The sequence below is a fragment of the Borostomias antarcticus genome (assembly GCF_949987555.1).
Source record: "Borostomias antarcticus genome assembly, contig: scaffold_57, whole genome shotgun sequence".
NCBI lineage: Eukaryota > Metazoa > Chordata > Actinopteri > Stomiiformes > Stomiidae > Borostomias > Borostomias antarcticus.
This window is the reverse complement of record NW_028176574.1, coordinates 1,667,746-1,691,744: the sequence shown is the minus strand read 5'-3', so window position 1 is coordinate 1,691,744 and position 23,999 is coordinate 1,667,746.

Below are 23,999 nucleotides of genomic sequence, written 5' to 3'. Positions count from 1 at the left end.
CATTCGCTACCAGCAAACAGACAGCTAGGCCTATTTGCATGTCAATGTAAACCAGTGGGGGTTGGGGAGGGCTACAAGGTATGGCTTGGTTAGGGCATGCTGTGGCTGAGGAGATAGATGAGATCATGGAGGACTTCAGCATCCAAGAGAAGGTTGTGGCAGCCACAGTTGACAATGCCTCCAACATGGATGTTGCTATAAAGAAGCTCCACCTTGTCAAATTTGGGTGTATATATAAATGAAATAGCATAGAAAAGTTAGTTAAAATAGCCAAATTCATCTATAATCAAAGCCTAAAATACAATTATGTAAAATACATTTTTAGTAAATTGTTGTTTTTCACTTTACTTTCCCCAAATGTAATACTGGGATGTAATAATACTGAATAATGACTACACACCACATAAACCTTCATGGAATGTCTGGAAATAAAAAGACCAAGGAAACAGGTTCTCTTTCTCCAAACGTATCATTTACTTGTAATTTTTCACTGGAATGAACAAACAAACAATGGACTTGTTACTCCATAAATTAATAAAATCAATAAATAAACCATCTCATGAGTGTATCAAGCTATGAACAAGATATCTGATAGCAAAGCCGGTGGTCTTGAACGCATCTCAGCAGAACCAACTAGGATGGAAACTGGCGTGGATAACGTGGCTGGTGTGTGCTTCTCTTTTCTGAAAAATACAAAACAGAGAAACAACATTAATGATAAATTAGATTTATAAAGCGCTTTTCAATACACCCAAGGACGCTTTACAAGAACAGAGAAGACCAATGAGACAAAACAACAGGCAGGACTAACAACACAGGGTAAGCTAACCGAGTAGGTAAACTGGCCAACTAAGGCCTGGGCCTGGGCACGCGCGCACACACACACACACACACACACACACACACACACACACACACACACATACTCTAGTAGAGCACTGGCAAAACAGACATTCACTGGCAAATTAAACATGCATTGTTGGATAGAAAGATGTATATTTTGCAGGACGTAAATCATTAGGCCTACTTTAGATTTGGTTTTGACTGAAACAAGAAGTTGGCGCACTTTGGAGAAGCACAGCCGCGCCTAGGCCGGATTCATAGTCGACGCAAACTACATAAGCGCAAGCAACGCAAGCTTCGCAAGGCCACGCAAGATGTAGTGCGCACCAATGATGTTTCCATGACGACGGCTGTAAACAGGAGTAGACCGGCTTGAGATGTAAACAAGACGTAAACATGGAGATGTTACAACGCCTGTTGCTCATAGCACTAGTGCTTATTGATGTCTCTTGTCCTCTTATTTCGGTTATTAAAGTTATAATATTTCAGTTATTCAGTCCCTCATCACCTTTGCGCTAGCTCGATAGCTAGCTCGATAGCTAGCTCGCACTCCACTGGAGAGCCAAGTAAACAAACAGTGCGCCCCACAATGCACAGCGCATCTGACTACGGGGTCTTTTTAGGTCAAACATCCGAGAACGGGCAGTTTCACACAACTGGAGCGCCCTAGAAATCGGTTGCGACCCATGGATGTAGGTTGTGACCGCTCCGAAAACACCTCTTCAGGAGGGTCTCGGAGTGGCTGTTTTAGTGCACACTTGTCTGCGATTGTTGTGTTCACACAGGCCCATACAGAGCGCTCTCGGGCCCAAAGCTCGTTTGGTGCGCACAAAACTATATGTGTGAAACCACCCTAAGTTACTCCCTTTACGCACAAATATAATGAGCGGATATTTATTCTTGATAAGTTCATGAGGATTGATCATTTTGTGTGCATAAACAGTGGCTAAGCAAAAAACAAAACAAACAGAGCTAGCTAACATACAGTGCTAACATAAACAGTGCTAGCTAACATAAGCAGTCGGCAACATTACAGTAACGTCAACATTACGGGTAAGAATGGGCTAACGTTAGCGAAGCTAGCCAAACTTACATCATCGACGAGATCCAAATTGTTGTCACGTCTCCAAATCCCCCAAGCTCCTCTTCTGATGAGCTGGACTCAAAGACAGCCTCTCAAACCTCAGCACATCTCCTGTTTTTTGTTTGTTTGCTCATTTTATCTTCTCCGGTAGCCTAAATTCATTCAAGGTAACGTTAGCCCAGCCGGATTCAAAACATCCTCCCTAGTTGTTTGCAAACCACATGGCCCAGGTTTATCCAATGGGGGGCTCTCTTGATAGAAAGTGGTGAATAATGTAGATGGTCATTGGTTTATTATGTCTGATACTGATAGACAGCTGAATCCATGGGGAAAGCTCCAACCAATGGAGATTCAGAGAAGGCGGCGTATGATGCCTTCAGGAACCAATCATAAACGCTGTAAATCTCAAGCCACGAAATAGACGTCTTATACACAAAACAACGGTGTAAAATTATGTATATGATTTCTGTGCGTGTTGATATGGGTGAAAAATCTATAAGAACGTACGACGCCCGCGCCACCGCGGGCGCAGACTCCAGAGGGATAAAGCACAGTTCTTTTTACTCACACCAATGCTCCTATATAATTATAATTATATTATACTCCCAGTTATATTATATATTTGCTTTGTCCAGATTGCCAGTTGAACAAAAACGATCCAAGTGCCAAGTGCAACATTGTAACATATTATTCCCTGAACCAATGCAAACGGTCTAGAGGGTTGAATAGCCTGCACCCCTAGTAATTTTGCATTCATTCAATAGCCTACATAAGCATTCACATCCATAAACATAAGGCTGTGTTTTCAAGACATTTACAGCATTTCAAAATCCAACATTTGCATCATAGACTATTGAGTGCTATTCGTTTGAAGACATTTGACCTGTGTTGAGCTGATAGCATACGTTTTGAGATTAAACATAGTTTTATCTAAATGAGCCATTGTGTGAGTGTAACCTTTTGCATTCATTGTTGAAGTCACATATAGTCTACCACAAAAATATTATTGCTGTGCACATTCTTATATCCATATGTAAGGATGGATTATTCATTCAACCTTGATTCCTATATAAAAAAAAAAAAACATATTGATGAACCTAGGCGACATCTGCTGGGAGAAAGTAGCATTGCAGCCTAAGAGTCAGGTAAAAAAAGATGGCTGACCGGCTTTTAGCCAGAATACACTAAAAAAATGACCAAACTACCTTTTCCTGGTGGGATTTCGAAGTTTCAAAAACACTGACACGTAAAAGGCACATATCTAGGAAAAGTCATGAAAGCAGGGCGCTGTAACTTGAACGGTTGCAGAGAATTATTTTTTTATGTAGTTGCATGGGTCACCTTGACCCACCCTCAGCTATTCTAGTGTTAAGTGTCTGCGTCAGCAACGTCTACTATGACATCATAAAAGCAATGGGAGATGTAACGTGGCGAGGCGCCCTCTAGTGGTTTTGATAGGGGTGTGGAAGTGTTGGAGTCGGACTGATGAGTGCATTTTTGAAATAGGATATCTACATTAGGTAAACACGGGTGTAATTAATAAAAAGGCGAGGTTGCTGCGAGTGGTTGCTAAGCAAAGCGTTCACTAAGTGTACAAAAGGCTCCTAAGTTTGTAGCCTTTATTTGTTTATTTCAATACTCTAAGTTTGGAAGATGGGTTTCGTTATCTGGCCGCTGATTGGCTACAGCCTGGGCCGTATGATGAGCGGTAGTGGTCCCGCTTCTGAGATGACTTGCCTAGTTTCGCCGACCGAACAGATCTTTTCTTTCCTTTTTTCCTTATACTTTCCCCCTGTATGTACATGAAGAAACGTGAGTATGCTGCCGTATGTTAATAGATTATATTTCTGTTTAGTTCGTTGCTCCGTGATAGAGACTATTAACGTACTGAGATTTATGAATGATGTCGACTCGCGTTTATGCTAGTTAGCTACAGTTAGCCGGTGTGTTTGGATTAGCCTCCGGTTTCTCTACATGTCTATGTTAAGTGCATCTCGTGATTGTGTAACTTAGCCATGTAATTGTTACTCATGTCGTGTGTGTTTGCAGTCGGCAAGCTGAGTGATGCTAGCTATCGTGGTTAGCCTATGTAGGTATATTCAGTCAGTCTAGTTACCCGGAGACGTGCAGGAGACGTTCATGTGTACAGCCAGTAGATGGCGACATGCGCCATAATTGTGTTGTCACCAGTGTGATTTAATTTGTCATGAGTCTGTATTGTTTAGTCATTGTATTGCTGATACCGCAATGTTTGATTGTTTATTTTAGAACATATAATACAACTGGAGTAAAGACAACTAAAGGAAAAGAGCCAAGTGCCAACAATAAAACCAGGGATCTTGGACCCAAATCGTCATCATTGGATATCACTGTTCTAATAGACAGCCAAGGGCGAATGCAACCATCCACATCCTGAACTAGCCTACACACAAATAACCATTCTACATTTTGGTCCTTCGAGCCGGATGCTGCATTTACCCAAGGATATGGACAACAGTGATGACATGTACAGTCTGGGAGGAGCCAGACCAAAGAGGGCGACACGTCCCCCCGCCTGGCTTGATGAGTATGAAGTTGACTACGCCGGTCACAGATACTATGATGCACCCCCACGAGACAATGCCCCACCCAACCATGGGTCCGAGGAGAGGTGGCGTCCTACACCCGAGGAATATGCCAGGACCACCCCCCTCAGCCAACCACATGCATATGTTACCAGTCCCCAGGTCAAGAGGGATGCTGCTCTTCATGAGACAACTCAGCTAGCCCACTACCTACCCCGAGAGAGAATGCATGTGGAAAGCCAACATTATCCTGTCATCCCCCAGTATCACAGGCCGTCGTATCCAGCCAGCGAGGAGCTCAGAGCCATTCAGGTGGAGAACGCAAAGCTAGCTCAAGCACAGCAGGCCATGCATAGGGACATGTTACAGCTCTCCGAGATCCATTCTGAAATAAGGGAGTTAATTGAGACCGCCCGTAGTCTCCGCGCCACACCCACTCCCAGCCCCAGTCATGCTACAAGGGTGCCTTCTCCAGTAATCAATCCTGTACCGCCACAGAATAGAGAACAACTGGAGGATGAGGTTGGATGGATTCTTCTTCTCCGGAGTTGCTCACGGTATGAGGCGCAAGGCAGGTGTGGCTATACTAGCTAGCCCCCAGCTGAGCGCCTCTGTGCTGGAGTTCACCCCAGTGGACGAGAGGGTCGCCTCCCTGCGCCTTAGGACTGTGGGGGGGGGGACTCTGACTGTGGTTTGTGCTTATGCACCGAACAGCAGTTCAGAGTACTCAGCCTTCCTGCAGACCCTGAGTGGAGTCCTTTTGGGGGCTCCTGCAGGGGACTCCAGTGTCCTACTGGGGGACTTCAATGCACACGTAGGCAATGATGGAGAAACTTGGAGGGGCGTGATTGGGAGGCATGGCCACCACGATCTGAACCCGAGTGGTGTTCTGTTGTTGGACTTCTGTGCTAGTCACGGTTTGTCCATAACAAACACCATGTTCGAACACAAGGATGCCCACAAGTACACCTGGCATCAGAACACCTTAGGCCGAAGGTCGATGATCGATTTCGTTATCGTATCATCTGATCTGAGGCCATGCGTTTTGGACACTCGGGTAAAGAGAGGGGCAGAGCTGTCCACTGATCACCATCTGGTGGTGAGCTGGTTTCGATGGCGGGGGAAACTTCTGGACAGACCTGGAAAACCCAAGCGTGTAGTGAGGGTGAACTGGGAACGTCTGGAGGAAGAGCCTGTCCGGAGAGATTTCAATTGCCACCTCCGGCGGAGCTTCTCAGGCATCCCTGTGGAGGTTGGGGACATCGAGCATGAGTGGTCGGTGTTCAAAGCCTCCATTGCTGAAGCTGCGGCTGGGAGCTGTGGCCTGAGGGCCATAGGTACCTCAAGGGGCGGTAACCCTCGGACACCGTGGTGGACAGCGGTGGTGAGGGAAGCCGTCCGACTGAAGAAGGAGGCCTTCCGGGTTATGTTAGCCCGGGAGACCCCAGAAACAGTTGCAGGGTATCGACTGGCCCGGAGGGCTGCGGCTTTGGCCGTGACCAAGGCAAAGCAGCGGGTGTGGGAGGAGTTCGGAGAAACCATGGAGAAGGACTTTCGGTCGGCACCAAAGTGTTTCTGGAAGACCATCAGACACCTCAGGAAGGGAAAGCGGGGGACCATCCAAGCTGTATACAGCAAGGAGGGGACACTGCTGACCTCAACTGAGGAGGTTGTTGAGCGTTGGAAGGAGCACTTTGAGGAACTCCTGAACCCGACTAATCCACCCTCTACGATCGAGGCAGAGCCGGAAGATGATGGGGGGTCGTCAATGTCCTTGGAGGAGGTCACTGAGGTAGTCAAACAACTCCACAGTGGCAGAGCCCCAGGGACTGATGAGATCCGTCCAGAAATGCTGAAGGCGCTGGGTGTAGAGGGGCTGTCTTGGTTGACACGCCTCTGTAACACTGCGTGGAAGTCTGGGTCAGTGCCGAAGGAGTGGCAGACTGGGGTGGTGGTCCCAATATTCAAAAAAGGGGACCAGAGGGTGTGTGCGAATTATAGAGGCATCACATTACTCAGCCTCCCAGGGAAAGTTTACTCCAAGGTGCTGGAAAGGAGGGTCCGGCCGATAGTCGAACCTCAGATCGAAGAGGAACAATGCGGATTTCGTCCTGGTCGTGGAACTACCGACCAGCTCTTCACTCTCGCAAGGATCTTGGAGGGGGCTTCGGAGTTTGCCCAACCTGTCTACATGTGTTTTGTGGACTTGGAGAAGGCTTACGACCGGGTCCCCCGAGAGGTCTTGTGGAGAGTTATGCGGGAGTATGGGGTGAGGGGGTCCCTACTTAGGGCCATCCAATCCCTGTACACCCAGAGCGAGAGCTGTGTCCGGGTCCTCGGCAGTAAGTCGTCTGCCTTTCCGGTGGGTGTTGGCCTCCGCCAGGGCTGCGCTTTGTCACCAATCCTGTTTGTGATTTTCATGGACAGGATATCGAGGCGTAGCCGGGGGGAGGTGGGTTTGCAGTTCGGTGAGCTGGGGATCACGTCACTGCTTTTTGCAGATGATGTGGTCCTGATGGCATCAGCTGCCTGCGACCTCCAGCACTCTCTGGATAGGTTCGCAACTGAGTGTGAAGCGGCTGGGATGAGAATAAGCACTTCTAAATCTGAGGCCATGGTTCTCAGCAGGAAACCGGTGGCCTGTCCGCTCCGAGTAGGAAATGAGTCCTTACCCCAAGTGAAGGAGTTCAAGTATCTGGGGGTCTTGTTCACGAGTGAGGGAACCATGGAGAGGGAGTTTGGCCGGAGAATCGGAGCAGCTGGTGTGGTTCTGCAGTCGCTATACCGCACTGTTGTGACGAAAAGAGAGCTGAGCCAAAAGGCAAAGCTCTCGATCTACCGGTCTATCTTCGTCCCCACCCTCACCTATGGTCATGAAGGATGGGTCATGACCGAAAGAACGAGATCACGGATACAAGCGGCCGAAATGAGTTTTCTCCGGAGGGTGGCTGGGGTCTCCCTGAGAGATCGGGTGAGAAGTTCAGTCATCCGGGAGAGACTCGGAGTAGAGCCGCTGCTCCTTTGCGTCGAAAGGAGCCAGTTGAGGTGGTTCGGGCATCTAGTGAGGATGCCTCCTGGGCGCCTCCCTAGGGAGGTGTTCCAGGCGTGTCCGGCTGGGAGGAGGCCGCGGGGTAGACCCAGGACCAGGTGGCGGGACTACATCTCCGCACTGGCCTGTGAGCGGCTAAAGATTCCCCAGGCAGAGCTGGTTGATGCTGCTAGGGAAAGGGATGTCTGGGGCTCCCTGCTGGAGCTGCTGCCTCCGCGACCCGACCCTGGATAAGCGGATGAAGATGATGATGGAGGATGAGGAGGAAGGAGAGGAGGAGTGGCCAGAACCCCCGCCTTGGCCAGGTGAGGGGACAGGGGTAGAATTGCCCCTTGAACAGCAAATGCTAATGGATAGCCTGGGTCAAAGAATGAGAGAGCTCCAAGTACAGCAACAGGCAGTTGCCCCTCCATTGCCAGTCAGTCCAGGGCTACCATCAGCAGTGCCTGCAGTCCAAGCCACGCCACCAGTTACGGCCATCCTGGGGCATAACCCACCACCCCAGGCAAGACCATATCAGCCTTTGCCTAGCTCGGTACTTCTTCCCCAGCAGGCCCAACCACTGCCAGCCAGCCCATGGCGACCACCCACTGGGCACTTAGTCCAAACTCCAGCACCCGTTATGGGCACGTTGGGGCAGTACCCCACATGCCCGCCAAGAGCCTCTCAGTCTCCGTATGGTTCAGTACCTCCACTCCCTCAGGCCCCGCCACACACAGCAGTTCATCAGTATCAGTGGACTCCCTATCACCCTCAGCCTGGGCCCTCATCAGTCCCTCTAACTGTCATGACAGCTGGACCCCAGCCCCCGGTCCAGCTGTTCAGGCTCCACACAGTCACCCAGTAGTGACTGAGCTGACCTACCGGGGACCCAGGCCTAGTATCCCAAACTTTACGACTAGGGACCCCAGCGAGTTCACACGACTCAAGATCGCCTTAGGAAACCTGCTGCCAACTGACGGGACTGAGTTGTTCAAATACTAGGTTCTGCTTGATCACCTGAAGTTGGAGGAGGCTAAGTTGATCGCGGACGCCTACCTGAACTCTTCTACGCCGTACAGCGATACTATGACAGCACTTAATAATCGGTTTGGACAGCCGCACCAGATTGCCCTCAGGAGAATCACCAGCATCCTTGATTCACCAGATGTGCGTCGAGGAGACGTCACTGCCTTTGAGAAGTTTGCGTTGCAGGAGCAGTCTCTTGTCGGTCTGCTCAAGACCCTCGGACCAGAAGGAGACGTGGAGCTCAAGTGTGGCTCACATGTCGCTCGTCTGTTAAGTAAGCTGCCTCCGGAGCAATGTTCCGACTTCAGACGCTGTATGTTCCAGCGACCCGGGGCCATCTATTCCCTGGAAGACTTCTCAGAATGGCTACGTTACGAGACCTGGTGCCAGGACTTTGACAATCAACCCCAAGCCAAGTCCAATACCAAAGCTGAGAACCATCGAATGAAGAGATCAGTAGCGATACTCCATGGATCAAAGGAGCAACACCCACCTTACACTGCTCCCAAGCAGGACAGCCCTGGCAGGAAGAACAGTAAGACAACCCCGTACTGTCCATACTGTGAAGGATCAGACCACTTCCTCAGTCAGTGCACAGAGGTCACCAAGTTGTCAACAGGACAGCTGTCAGAGTGGATCAAGACCAATAAGAGATGCTGGCGCTGTGCTAGACCCCACCAGGCCGCACAGTGCAACCTTAGGAAGCCATGTGGTCTATGCCAGGGGAAGCACCTGCAAGTCCTTAATGATGTCAACATCAGGCCAGCAAGAGTGTCAGAGGCAAAGGATAAGACCAGAGAGAACGCTACCACTGAAGTCCTCTACCTTGATCGACCTACAGAGAGTAGTAGAGTTCTGCTGAAGGTCCTCCGTGTCCTCATCCAACACGGTGACAAGACCCTCGACACTTACGCCATACTGGACGACGGGTCGGAGAGGACAATGTTGCTTCCTGCAGCAGTAAGGGAACTGGGCTTACAGGGGACTCCAGAAGAGCTCCCACTGCGCACTATCAGGCAGGATGTGCAGAACTTCAGCGGTGCTTCAGTGTCATTCAGTGTCTCCTCCCCAGTCAGGCCTCAGACCAAGTACCACATCTCCGGAGCCTTCACTGCGACCTGCATCGGTCTAGCCAACCACACCTACGCGACGGATGTACTCCGACAGAAGTACAAACATCTGGTTGGTCTACCAATCCCATCCTTTAAGAAGGCCCAACCCCTCCTCCTCATCGGTGCTGACTATCCACACCTAGTCACCCCTACCGAGCCAGTGCGGTTGGGTCCTCCCGGTGGGCCTGCCGCAGTACGGACCAGATTGGGCTGGACCCTACAGGGCCCTACGAAGACGATGGGACGTCACCCACTCCCACAGCAGTGTCTATTCACCTCAGTCCGGCCTGCTCCCTCAGAGTTATTCAAACACGTCGAGAAGCTCTGGCAGGTTGATACCATCCCGTTCCAGTGTGATAAGGCTGTGACTCGCTCCCGACAAGACCAAGATGCGATCGACCTGTTAGAAGCTAGGACGACGCGTGTGGAGGTGGAGGGTGTGCTGCGCTACGCAACCCCCCTGCTGCGCAAAGGTGACATGCCCAGCCTCTCTGCCACTAAGGAGGCAGTTATGCCAAGCTTGAGGAGCACTGAACGGCGGCTCAAAAAGGACCCGGAGAGGGCCAAAGCATACTGTGCAGAGATCAACAAACTCGTCCAAGCAGGCTCAGTCTTCAAGCTCAGCCCTGAGACCCTCACCAGCGAAGGAGACTCATGGTACATCCCACATCACATGGTGAGCCATAACAATAAGAACCGTGTGGTGTTCAACTGCTCCTACCAGTACCGTGGGCAGAACCTGAATGAGTGCCTGCAGCCAGGACCAACCCTTGGGCCATCCCTTCTCGGAGTGCTGCTGAGATTCAGGGAGTATGCTGTGGCAATCAGTGGAGACATCAAAGGAATGTTCCACCAGGTTCGCCTCCTCCCTGAAGATCGCCGTCTTCTGCGTTTCGTATGGCGGGACATGGACCAGGAGAAACCTCCAGATGTGTTTGAGTGGCAGGTGCTCCCATTTGGCACCACCTGCAGCCCCTGCTGCGCCACATTCGCTCTGCAGCGTCATGTTACCCAGCACAGCCAGCCAGACGACGCGGTCAGGTTCTCTGTCCAGAAGTGTTTTTATGTGGACAATTGCCTGCAGAGTGTACCCACACCCGAAGAAGCAGGAGCTCTGGTTGACAATCTGAGAGCGCTCCTGTCGTCAGGTGGGTTCGACCTCCGGCAGTGGGCCAGTAACGTGCCTAGTGTCGTCAGCCACCTGCCCCGAGAAGCCCGGTCTGAGAGTTTCGAACTCTGGTTGGCACAAGACAAGAACGACTCTACAGAGTCTACCCTGTGGCTCAGCTGGAGCTGTGAAGCAGATATCCTGGGTTACAAGCACCGTCCAGTAGACTATGGAGCTGTGACCATGAGGAATGTCTACATTCGTAGTATGACCCACTAGGATTCATCCTGCCCTATACTACCCGGGCTAAGATGCTAGTGAGACGCCTCTGGGACAAGCAGCGAGACTGGGACGACCCTATGCTCCCCTCAGACATCGTGCAGGAATGGAAAGAGTGGGAATCTGAGCTGCAGGTGCTTCCACAAGTAACTCTGCCCAGGCCTTACACCCCAGCTGATGCAGACCAGCCAACTGTCTACAGAGAGATTCACGTGTTCTGCGATGCCTCAGAGCAGGCTTATGGCTCAGTCGCTTACCTGAGAACAGTGGGGACTGAAGGTAACATCTATCTGTCATTCCTCCTCGCCCGCTCCAGGGTCACACCTAAACGTGTACTATCCATGCCAAGACTGGAGCTGTGCGCGGCCCTTACTGGAGCCGAGTTATCCAAGCTACTGAATAGAGAGCTCACCCTGAGAGTTGACCGCACTGTCCTCTGGACCGACTCAACTACGGTGCTGACATGGTTGCAGTCATCATCTTGCTCCTTCAAGGTCTTTGTTGGTGTCCGGGTTGCTGAAATCCAAGAGCTCACCGACATCCACGCCTGGCGATATGTGAATTCCGCTAGCAACCCCGCAGACGACCTCACGCATGGCAAGACCCTGAGAGAGCTGGTAGAGCCTAATCGATGGAGCCAAGGCCCACCCTTCCTCCTGCTCCGCGCCGAAGACTGGCCTCAAAGGCCTACCACTCCTCCAAAGGAAGATACTGCAGAACTCCGCAAAGCTACCTTCTGTGGTGCCATCTCCACCCAGGTCAGTTCACCTTCACCTGCAGAGAAGCATCCTGAATCCTGGAGTGAGATGCTGGAGATGACAGCTCATGAGCTTCATGGGGCGGCAGAACCTGGAGAGACCATTACAGCTGACACTTATCGGGAGGCTGAGAATCTGATCATCAAGAGAGCTCAGCAAGACAGCTTTCCAGAAGAGTTGCGCCTCTTGAAAGCCAATAAACCGGTGGCTCCCAGCAGCAGGCTACTCACCTTAGCACCAGAGCTAGATGAGTCAGGAGAGCTCATCCGCGTTGGGGGAAGGCTCCGGCGTTCTCAGGACCTGGACCCAGTTGTCATGCATCCGATCGTCCTAGATCCAGCTCATCCTACCACCAGGCTCCTGATCCAGCAGTTCGATAGCCGATTGTGTCATCCTGGCCCAGAACGAGTCTTCGCAGGGATTCGACGCCAATACTGGATCCTGCGGGGACGTGAAGCGGTTCGGCGATATCAGTACACCTGCACCGACTGTAGGCGCTGGAAGGCCAAACCTACGGTTCCGAAGATGGCAGACCTTCCGCCAGCACGTCTCCGCCTCTTCAAGCCGGCCTTCTTCTCGACGGGGATGGACTGTTTCGGGCCTATTGAGGTCAGAGTGGTGCGGCGTGCGGAGAAGAGGTGGGGGATCATTTTCAAGTGCCTTACAACCCGAGCAATCCACCTGGATCTCCTCACTTCTATTGATGCCGACTCCTTCCTCATGGCCCTAAGGAGATTCATCGCCCGTCGAGGAACACCTGCCGAGCTGTATTCGGATCAGGGGACGAATTTCCGAGGAGGCGAAAGGGAACTGCGTGAGTACTTCACTGAGATGTCCCCGGAACTGCAGCAGCAGCTGGCCAAGCAGAGGATCTCATTCCACTTCAATCCTCCAGCGGCCCCACACTTTGGAGGAGTGTGGGAGCGAGAGATCCGATCAGTCAAGACTGCCTTGTACACAACTATGGGGACACAGCCTGTCGCGGAGGAAGTCCTGCGGACCACGCTTCTGGAGGTGGAGGGGATGCTTGATTCGAAGCCACTCGGTTATGTATCCTCTAACGTCAGCGACCTCGATCCTGTGACCCCCTTTTCTCTTCTGATGGGGCGGCCAGATGGTGCTCTACCGCAGCTGGTGTACCCTGAGAATGAAATCCTGAGTCGTCGTCGCTGGAGGCACTCGCAGGTACTGGCAGACCGCTTCTGGTCTAGCTTCATTCGCCTCTACCTGCCCACCCTGCAGGTCCGCCAGAAGTGGCAGAACTCCCCAGCTGACCTTGAGGAGGACTCTGTAGTGATGGTAGTCAACCCCCAGCAGCCCAGGGCCTTCTGGCCTATCGGACGTGTGGTCAAGACCCATCCCAGTCCTGATGGTCACATCAGATCCGCCGACGTGAAGATCAAGGACAAAGTGTATACTAGACCAGTTGCCAGGCTAGTTGTACTCCCAGCTCTTCCTCGTGGTCAAGATGAGTGCAGCATGTCACCTGCAGATGACTCCACACAATGAGACACTGGTGCCTTTTTATTTGAGCAAATGTATTTCATACTTTTGGGGGCGGCTGTACAAAAGGCCCCTAAGTTTGTAGCCTTTACTTGTTTATTTCAATACTCTTAGTTTGGAAGATGGGTTTCGTTATCTGGCCGCTGATTGGCTACAGCCTGGGCACCCGTATGATGAGCGGTAGTGGTCCCGCTTCTGAGATGACTTGCCTAGTTTCGCCTTCTTTTCGCGATCTTTTCTTTCCTTTTTTCCTTATACTTTCCCCCTGTATGTACATGAAGAAACGTGAGTATGCTGCCGTATGTTAATAGATTATATTTCTGTTTAGTTCGTTGCTCCGTGATAGAGACTATTAACGTACTGAGATTTATGAATGATGTCGACTAGCGTTTATGCTAGTTAGCTACAGTTAGCCGGTGTGTTTGGATTAGGCTCCGGTTTCTCTACATGTCTATGTTAAGTGCATCTCGTGATTGTGTACCTTAGCCATGTAATTGTTACTCATGTCGTGTGTGTCGGCAAGCTGAGTGATGCTAGCTATCGTGGTTAGCCTATGTAGGTATATTCAGTCAGTCTAGTTACCCGGAGACGTGCAGGAGACGTTCATGTGTACAGCCAGTAGATGGCGACATGCGCCATAATTGTGTTGTCACCAGTGTGATTTAATTTGTCATGAGTCTGTATTGTTTAGTCATTGTATTGCTGATACCGCAATGTTTGATTGTTTATTTTAGAACATATAATACAACTGGAGTAAAGACAACTAAAGGAAAAGAGCCAAGTGCCAACAATAAAACCAGGGATCTTGGACCCAAATCGTCATCATTGGATATCACTGTTCTAATAGAAAGCCAAGGGCGAATGCAACCATCCACATCCTGAACTAGCCTACACACAAATTCCCATTCTACACTAAGTGTAGTCACAAGCACCAACCCCCCTCTCCCCCCACCGGGACGGCTCCCTCTCTCCTCCCCGATAGGTAGATTTGGGTAGCGTTCTTTGAGCGCGAAGGACGACCGAGAGGCGAGATTAGCGTTCGTTCAAGTAATAATAAAAAAACAGTCCCATAGCCATTGAATTGGTAGTAGCCTAGGCTATTTTGAGGTTGGTCATTTCTCCGAGTGAGAATTGTGAAGCGTGGCGAGTGAGCGTGAGAATAGGCTGCAATGCGTGTCTGAGACTTGGCAGCCCCGGGTTTCACTGATCTAGCGGTCAGTAAATTCGACCAAATTTCAAGAGGTGGACATCACTGGATTCATCTCGGCATACAGATAATTCAAGAGCAATTGACTCATGTTTACGAAGCACACCAACATAGTGCTCTGATCAGCTGCACTCTCCAGTGAAGTTCTCAAAACGCGACAGATGCCCGGATCCGTAGCCTAGATCTCATTGTATTACAGTAATTTAGCAGACGCGTTTATCCAAAGCAACTAACAATAATTGCATTTAACGTAGGAAAAGCCAATGTAGGCTACTAGCCTACTAGGCTACTTGCCAGAACTCACAAGTGCATCTCCTTTCTAAAACAAGTGACTAAGAGCATAATCTAGTGCTGAAGGCAAAGTGCAAGAATAGCAATCTAAAATACAATAGAGGGATCGTTGTAGTTCTCTCTGTAAAATAACTACAACGTAGACCTAAATTAAAGAAATAAAAAGTACCTTTGAGAAACCGCACATTATTGCGGCGGAATTTGATATTGTTAGTAGCCTAGTTTATGGCTTTGTCAATCCATTGATATCGATTTATAATTATTTCAAGTTTTTCTCCCTATGCAAAAGATGGGGCGGTTGTGTGAACCCAACCAGTAGAGAGCGTAGTTTTACGCTTTGGCTCCCTTGAACATAGATGGTGAAGTGGGCTTTCTGGAGCGTACAGGGAACACAGTAGGCTAATGCTGATGATTTCTGTAACGGGCAGCATACACTGCATACCCTCAGTCCCCTAATAGGTCTTATTTCATTTCAACTTGGCTATTAACTTGATGGAGCATGTTACATTTGAGCAATATGATGATAATATGGCTAAAAGGTAGGCTACAATATGTCACAGTGCACTGGCTACTGCTATCATGTACAGTACTCCTACACATAGTAACTTCAGTTTTACAAGATGCCACAGTGCACTGGCTACTGCTATCACTACGATACAGTACAGTGCTCCTAAAATACCTATGTTATATACAGATGCCCTCAGCTGCAGGATCATCTCCTTTGATGATTTTACCTCTTTTGAATACCACGCTATGTTCTTAAAATGCCAGCCCCCAGTTCTGGCAGTAACAGTGTATAGGCCTCCTAAACAATGCCCTGCCTTCTCTACCGAATTTTAAGAACTCCTGTCCATTGTTACGGTTTCACCTCCACACACGCCCCCCTCCTCCGCCTCTCCACAACCCTCCACCTCTGTGCCTACCTCACACGCCCCCTGCAGCTCGGCACGGGCACTGAGGGCGCTCCAACGACAGCTGAAATGAGTTGAGCTGATGGGCGAATGAGCTTATGGTTGGATCACTGCACACCTGCTGCCACCTTCTCATGAACCCCCTCTACCTACAAGAAGCCGGTTTCTCCAGCCATTCATCGCCAGATCTTCCCTAAGAAACGCCTGGCAAGTATCGTAGTTGTTAAACAAAGTATTTCTGCTTATATATATGTGTGTTTGTGTGCTCTCTGGACCACCGCACCTCAAGGCTTACTCGTCTCTCCGTGTTCCCTACAGAACGACCAGGTGTGCTGTGATCCGGCTTGCCTGCCCATCACTCTGCCCGCCACCCACTGCAGCTGCTCCAACCGGCCTCAACCTCCAGCCTGCCAGGCTCCCAACCTGAGCCATCCGGGCACTACCTTCCCTCCCAGCTCCAGCAATAAACGCCCTGCTGGGCAAAGAGCTTCCTGCCTCCTGTGTCGTGCACTTGAGCCCCGTAGCTAACTAGCCTTAACAGTCCATCATCCATACAAATTATGACAGCCTTGATCTAGTGATTACTAAGGGCCTGACTATCACTGTCTCGTCTATTAGTGACCTCGCTCTCTCTGACCATTTCTGTATCTTCTTCACTGCATTGGTTCCTAAAGTCAAAAGTAGTACTAGCGCTTTATCAAGAAACGTTATCTTACCTCCGCAGTATCCGATAGTTTTAGAGAAATAATGATCACAAACAATTTATCAACTCCAGAAGTGGGGCCGTCAGGCACTATTGAAGACTTAGCATCCGCCTTTAACACCAGAGTAGGGGCAGCCTTGGATTCTGTAGCACCTATTAAACTGAAAAAGATCACAGCCAATCATAAAGCTCCATGGCGAAATGAGGAAACAAATCAACTAAAGAGAACCTGCAGAAGATCTGAGCGTATATGGAGAAAGACCAAGCTACAGGTCCACCATGATATTCTCAAAGAACATCTCGCTGCCTTTGATAAAGCAATAAGAAATGCAAGGAAAGACCACTTCTCAAAATTCATATCAACCGCAATAATTCAAGAGTGCTCTTCTCAACAATTGATAGCCTAATAAACCCTGCCGTAAAAACACCAGATAACCTGCTCTCTACCTCCGAATGTGAGGAATTTGCAGCTTACTTCAGAGATAAGATTATGAATATTAGGATGAAAGTCACCCAGGAAAGGCCATGCATCCTGTTCACAGATCCTCTTCCTCCATGTAATGGACATATGAGCTTGTTTACACTGGTGGACACAGAAATGTTGAGAAAAGTAGTATCCAAACTCAAATCCTTCACAAGCCTGCTGGATCCCATCCACACTGATTTTTTCAAAACAATTTTTGACTCTGTATCCTATGACATTTTAGCCATTGTTAATGACTCCCTATCTACAGGTGTCTTCCCACCAATACTTAAAACTGCTTTGGTGAGACCCGTGCTGAAGAAAAACAACTTAGACACTTCAGTTAATAGCAATTTTAGACCAATCTCCAACCTTCCCTTTTTGAGTAAAATTCTGGAAACTATTGTTTTCAAACAGATTCATGATTTTCAAACAGATTAATGATTTCCTAGCTACAAGTTCTACGCTTGACCTTTTCCAGTCCGGCTTTCGCGCCCATCATAGCACAGAGACGGCATTAGTCAAAGTTGTAAATGACCTCAGAATTAATGCTGACTCCAAAGAGCTCTCTGTTCTCATCCTCCTGGACCTGAGTGCAGCCTTTGATACTATAGATTATGCAATCCTCATCAAAAGACTGGAGAAGTGGGTTGGCCTCTCCGGTCCAGTCCTTAAAGGAAAATGCTCGTTTTTGACAACCTGGACCTTATTTACGACATATTATAAGAAGTTTGACTCACCCAGATCACTTTTGTGTTGTTCGGAGGCCTGTAGAAGAAATTTAAAATCCAGCGCGAGCCAGTATATCCATGTAATGGCGGCGCACGGGGCATAGGGAATGCAGCTTCTCAAAATCCATTTTCGGCCGCTAAACGGTTGTTTTCATCAATCACATTGCATGAATCGACAGTTGATATTCCTCTACGCGAGCCATTCTTTCGGTTTTCAAATACGTGGTCTGTAGCCACTGTAATATGATCTTTACAAGCCTCTCCCCCACTTGCTCCAGCACGCATGCGCACAGGCCAGCGCGCAGCCTGCTATTCTCCGGCTCACATTCTCTGCGCTACGATCGTAGTTGGTGCCGAGAATATTGTCGTCGTCATTCGTCAGCAACAATCCGATCGTAGCGCAGAGAATGTGAGGGAGCATAGCCAGTGTAAAGATCATATTACAGTGGCTACAGACCACGTATTTGAAAACCGAAAGAATGGCTCGCGTAGAGGAATATCAACTGTCGATTCATGCAATGTGATTGATGAAAACAACCGTTTAGCGGCCGAAAATGGATTTTGAGAAGCTGCATTCCCTTTGCCCCGTGCGCCGCCATTACATGGATATACTGGCTCGCGCTGGATTTTAAATTTCTTCTACAGGCCTCCGAACAACACAAAAGTGATCTGGGTGAGTCAAACTTCTTACAATATGTCGTAAATAAGGTCCAGGTTGTCAAAAACGAGCATTTTCCTTTAATTGGCTTAAGACCTATCTAACCGGTCGTGATTTCTTCGTTGCCCTCGGTGACCATAGCTCAGGAAAGATCCCTATGACCTGTGGGGTGCCCCAAGGATCGATCCTAGGACCTCTACTCTTCAGCCTGTACATGGTGCCCCTTGGCAGTGTCATCCGGAGGCACAACATTAGCTACCATAGCTACGCAGATGTTACCCAACTCTATATTTCTGTAACACCCAGTAACTACAGCTTGATTGACTGCCTTGTCAAGTGTATTACGGATATAAATGTATGGATGTCACATAATTTCCTCGAACTAAACCAGGACAAAACAGAAGTACTGATCATTGGAGAAAAAGCTGAAAGAGAGAAACTATCTGCACATTTAAAAACTCTGAAAATTTACACCAAATGCCAGGCTAAAAACCCAGGTGTCATACTTGACTCAGATCTTAATTTCGAAAACCACATCATGAATATTACAAAGACATCTTTTTACCACTTAAGGAACTGTCACGGCATCGCCGCGTCAGCCTCGTCCACCTCCTCAGCCCCCTGACCCCGGCCCGAGCCCCGGTTCTGACGCTGGTCCCCAGCCTGTCCCCCAGCCTGACCCTGTCTCTCCAGTGCCGGACTCCGTTTCCCCCAGCACCTCCCAGAGCCTGCAGCGGGAACTGCGGGCACGTCTGCGGTCACAAGCCAGACACGCCCCCGATCCACGCCTACCGTGCGTCACCTTGATTGCCTCTCCTCCACACCTCAACGCACCTGGTCCTGATCAACCAATCGCCAGCAGGATAAGAAGCCGGTCCACACAGCCCTCTGTGCCAGATCGTTGACCAACCCAGTGGGTAACACGACTCCAGCTAAATCCCTACTCCTTACTCAAGCCTGTCTCACCGTTCTTTGTTTTCATTCATCCTAGTTAACCTGCCTGACCCACGCCTGCCTGAGGACCACGAACCTGCCTGACCCACGCCTGTCTGACTACCACGCTCCTGCCTGACCCACGCCTGCCTGAGTACCACGCTCCTGCCTGACCCACGCCTGCCTGAGTACCACGCTCCTGCCTGACCCACGCCTGTCTGAGTACCACGCTCCTGCCCGACCCACGCCTGTCTGACTACCACGTCCCTGCCTGACCCCCGCTTGCCTCTCCGACCTGATCCTGCCTGGCCATACCAAATAAACACGCCTCCGGGCTTCACCTCCAAGCCATTTTTGAGTCTGCTTTTGGGTCCTCCTCCGCTAGCCCTAACAGAACGATCTGGCCACAAATGGACCCAGCGGACTCCCTTCGCCAAGCCATCACCAGCCAGGGCCTCGTCGTTGGACAACATGCGAATGCTCTCCGTGAGACCCGAGCCGTCGTGGAACGGCTTGGTACGGGGATGCAGACACTCTCTGAGCAGACCGCCCAGACAGAGGGCAACCTGCAGTCCATCGCCCAGACCCTAGCAACCCTCAGTGAGCAGGTGGGCCGGTTAGTCGTTCTCCCGGCCCCGGAAGACAACCCCGTTGCTGGCCTTGCCCCTGCCGCTGAACGTGATGCCCCAGGGGTGTTACACCGGCGGGAGCCAAACCTCTCTAACCCCAAGCCCTATGACGGCGACGTAGTGCAGTGCTCCACATTTCTCATGCAGTGTGATTTTATTTTTACTCACCAGCCCAGCAGGTACTCCCAGGATTCTGAGAAGATCGCGTTTGTGTCCAGCCATCTCACTGGCCAGTTGGCTGGTTCGAGGCCACATGGAGGGCCAAGGCTTCCTGTCTGAATTCCTACAGCGCGTTCTGCTCCGAGTTCAGAAAGGTGTTTGACCATCCACTCCTGGGCCACGATTCCGCCTCTCGCCTTATGCGCATTCAGCAGGGAAGCCATAGTGTTGCCAAGTACTCTATCGAGTTCAGAATACTAGCAGCGGATAGTGGATGGAATGACGCGGCGCTACAGTCAGCCTTTCAAGCGGGTCTGTCTGAGTCTCTTAAGGACGAGTTGGCACTCAGAGATGAGCCGGCTTCTCTCGATCTCCTGATTTCCCTTGCTGTCAAGATAGACAACCGCCTTCGAGAGCGCAGGAAAGAGAGGAATCTCCGCGCTCCTACTCCCGCAGTTCGGGTCGCTAGTCAGCGCTTTCTCAGTCTACCGCCTCGAACTTCCCCGGGTCCTAACAATGAAACGGTCCCCTTTCAGCCGGCCTCGATATCCCCTGCCTCAGACAAACTCATGCAGCTAGGCGGAGCACGCCTAACCGAGGCGGAACGCGCCCGTAGGGTAAATGAGCGCCTCTGTTTTTACTGCGGCCAGCCCGGACACAGCCGCGTGTCCTGCCCCGTTCGGCCAAAAGCCCACGCTCGCCAGTGAAAGTGGGATCACTGGTGAGCGGTGCTTCGTCTCCCACACCCCCTCCCAGGCAGTCTAGGACCGCCGGAGCAGGTTTCAATGTGATGTCCTCCGCCGATGCCCTGGGGCGCATGCACGAGGCCACTATTATTGTTAATCGGCAGTCCTTCACTGTACCCGCTCTGGTTGATTCCGGGGCCGACGACTGCTTTATCGACTCTCAGTTGGTCCGTCAAGCTGGCATCACCACCATACCCCGTGACACCCCCATTGACGTCCATGACCTGAGTGTCGGGCTCTTTCCAACGTTTCCCATGTCACCGAGCCTCTTGATGTGGTTCTGTCAGGTAACCACCATGAGTCCATGTCCCTCCTAGTCATCTCCTCGTCTCTAAGCCCCATTGTTCTGGGTCAGCCCTGGTTGAGACGTCACAACCCACACATTGACTGGATCGCCAATAAGGTGAGTGGCTGGAGCCCCTACTGCCATAACACCTGTCTCACGTCGGCCCTGCCGCCTGCTGAGGGCGCCATCGCCCCATTTGGACCCCCAGACCTGTCCATAGTCCCTCCCGAGTACCATGACATTGGGGAGGTGTTCAGTAAGCAGCGGGCCCTTACTCTGCCACCCCACCGCCCTTATGATTGCTCCATTGAACTCCTCCCTGGAGCCCCCTTGCCATCTGGGCGTTTGTTCAACCTGTCCAGGCCTGAACGGGAAGCTATGGAGACCTACATCCGTGACTCCCTGGCATCAGGCATCATCAAGCCCTCGTCCTCTCCGGTAGGTGCTGGATTCTTTTTTGTGGCCAAGAAGGACGGCACCTTGCGACCCTGCATCGACTACCGGGCCCTAAATAGCATAACAGTGAGGAACAAGTACTCTCTGCCCCTCCTCGCCTCTGCCTTTGAACCCCTCCAGGGAGCTACCATATTCTCCAAACTCGATCTTAGAAACGCGTATCACCTGGTCCGTATCAGAGAGGTTGATGAATGGAAAACAGCGTTCAACACCCCGCTCGGACACTTCGAGTACCGTGTCATGCCATTTGGACTTACCAACGCCCCTGCAGTATTCCAGGCCCTGATAAATGACGTCCTCTGGGACTTCCTCCACCGCTGTGTTTTTGTCTATCTAGACGACATCCTAATTTTTTCTCGCTCCCATGAGGAGCACATCGCACATGTCAGACAGGTTCTCCAGAGGCCTCTGGAGAATAAGCTGTTTGTGAAAGCTGAGAAGTGTGAATTCCACGTCACCTCTGTGCAGTTCCTGGGCTTCCTCATCGGCAGTGGCCATGTGCAGGCTACCCCCGAGAAGATCAGGGCGGTGGTGAGCTGGCCTGTCCCCAAGAACCGTAAGGACCTCCAGAGGTTCCTAGGATTTGCCAATTTCTACAGGCGCTTCATCCGCAACTACAGCCGGGTGGCCGCTCCCATGACCGCGCTCACCTCCAAGAACGTCCCCTTCTCGTGGACCCCCGAGGCGGGGGCGGCCTTCGATGAGCTGAAGAGGCTCTTCACGTCTGCTCCGGTCCTCACCCAGCCTGATCCCTCTCTCCAGTTTATTGTGGAGGTCGACGCGTCGGACAGTGGATCCCACTGATGGTAAAGTCCACCCCTGTGCGTTCTTCTCCCGCCGGCTGGAGCCCGCGGAGCGTAACTACGACGTGGGCAATAAGGAACTGCTTGCTGTCCAGCTAGCCCTTGAGGAGTGGAGGCACTGGTTGGAGGGAGCTGAGGTGCCTTTCATTGTGTGGACTGACCACAAGAATCTGACCTACATCGAGAATGCCAAGAGACTGAACCCGCGGCAAGCCAGGTGGGCTCTGTTTTTTGGTCGTTTCAATTTTACCATCACCTATCGTCCAGGATCCCGCAATGTCAAGCCTGACGCCCTGTCTCGCCAGTATGCTCCCCCCAACCAGGACACTGACGAACCAGACACCATCCTTCCTCCCTCATGTGTGGTGGCCGCTGTAACTTGGGAGATCGAAGGATTGGTGAAGGAGGCCCAGAGGACCCAGCCTGACCCAGGTAACGGCCCTGTTAACTGCCTGTTTGTCCCTGACCATGTCCGTCCCCAGGTCCTCCAGTGGGTTCATGCCTCCCAGTTTCCCTGCCATACGGGGTCCAGCCGCACTCTAGCCCTTCTCAGGAGACGGTTCTGGTGGCCCTCCATGGCCCAGGACACCAGGGAGTACGTCCGGGCCTGCACGGTGTGTGCACGGAGCAAGGCCTCGCACCAACCCGCCTCCGGTCTGCTGCGCCCCCTGCCGGTCCCTGGTCGCCCGTGGAGCCACATAGGTCTGGACTTCGTGACTGGACTGCCCCCTTCCCAGGGTAACACCACCATACTGACTATTGTGGACCGTTTTTCCAAGTCCGTCCATTTTGTGCCTCTGCCCAAGCTCCCCTCTGCGTCTGAGACTGTTGACCTTCTGGTGACCCACGTGGTCCGGCTCCATGGCATCCCTGCGGACATCATTTCTGACCGAGGTCCACAGTTCACTTCCCAGGTGTGGAGGGAGTTTTGTCGGGCCATTGGGGCTTCGGTGAGTCTGTCCTCGGGTTACCATCCCCAGACCAATGGGCAAGCCGAGCGAGCCAACCAATACCTGGGGAACGCCCTGCGCTGTGTCACTGGTCGTAACCCCGCTACCTCAGTCCAGGTCCATCTCCGCCGCTGCCACAATGTGTGGAGGGATGCCCGAGCCGCGCTTGTTCGTTCCACCCGTCGGAGCCAGCACCAGGCAGACCGCCATCGGACCCCGGCCCCTGTCTACCAGCCCGGCCAGGCGGTCTGGCTCTCCTCCAAGGACATCCCCCTGCGGGCCTCGTCACGTAAGCTCACGCCCCGCTACATTGGTCCTTACAAGATAGACAGTGTGGTTAACCCTTCTGCTGTCAGACTGCAGCTGCCCCCGTCCATGAGGATACATCCCACATTCCATGTCTCCCGTGTTAAGCCTGCTCCTGTCAGCCCTCTGTGCCCGCCAGGCGACACCCCGCCACCTGTCCGGATCATCGACGACCAGCCGGCCTGGACTGTCCGACAGCTCCTGGGGGCCCGTCGGCGGGGTCGGGGGTTGCACTACCTTGTGGACTGGGAGGGCTATGGGCCCGAGGAGCGGTGCTGGGTGCCCCGTAGGTTCATCCTGGACCCCTCTCTTATCCGGGATTTCCACCGTGACCATCCTGGCCAGCCCGGTCGGTCGCCAGGTGGCGCCCGTAGAGGGGGGGTCCTGTCATGGCACCGCCGCGTCAGCCTCGTCCACCTCCTCAGCCCCCTGACCCCGGCCCGAGCCCCGGTTCTGACG